General features: G+C 43.2%; 1 long non-coding RNA gene across 1 annotated transcript in view; it reads right to left on the bottom strand.

Moving 5' to 3' along the window:
* LOC107183535 overlaps positions 1–604 on the bottom strand; it is an 86,011-nt gene that overhangs the window by 23,431 nt on the left and 61,976 nt on the right. The window lies entirely within an intron of this gene.

Here is a 604-nt window from a genome sequence, read left to right on the forward strand (position 1 = left end):
GGAACTGCTGGTCTAGGAGATCTGTCTGCCACCAGAACTATGATTCCCAGCATTCCTGGTACTCCCTGTGCTCTGGGCTTCCACTTCCGGTCCTGGGGCTGCCACCAGAACTACTATTCCCAGAATTCCTGATGCTCCCCATGCTCTTAGTTTTTCCTTCCTGCTCTCTCTCTGTTCCATGGCCTCCCACTCTGCCAAGTCCTCAAGCCACCAGCTCTCCTGCTCTGCTCTCTGCCTATTAACCCACCATCTTTGTCAGGTCAATTTGCATACTTACTCCTGATTGGCTGGTGAGCATAGTGGAGGGATGGTCAATTTACATGTTTCTCTTTTATTATATAGGATATAGATATGCATAGCCCATGGACACAGACAATAGTGTGGTGAAAACCTGGGGAGGGTGCATGCAGGGTGGAAGGAGTCAAGGGGGACAAAAAACAAAAACAAAGGGGACATCTGTAGTACTTTCAATAATAAATGTAAATTAAAAAAATTAATAATGAAGTAAAATATTTCAGATTTTTCTGCTTTTAAACATTAACCTCTTCTAGTTCTTAATCTGCTGCCAGAATTTTGCTTTTTACTTTTTCCTCAAAACTTTGTG

The sequence above is a fragment of the Myotis davidii genome, unplaced genomic scaffold (assembly GCF_000327345.1).
Source record: "Myotis davidii unplaced genomic scaffold, ASM32734v1 scaffold960, whole genome shotgun sequence".
NCBI lineage: Eukaryota > Metazoa > Chordata > Mammalia > Chiroptera > Vespertilionidae > Myotis > Myotis davidii.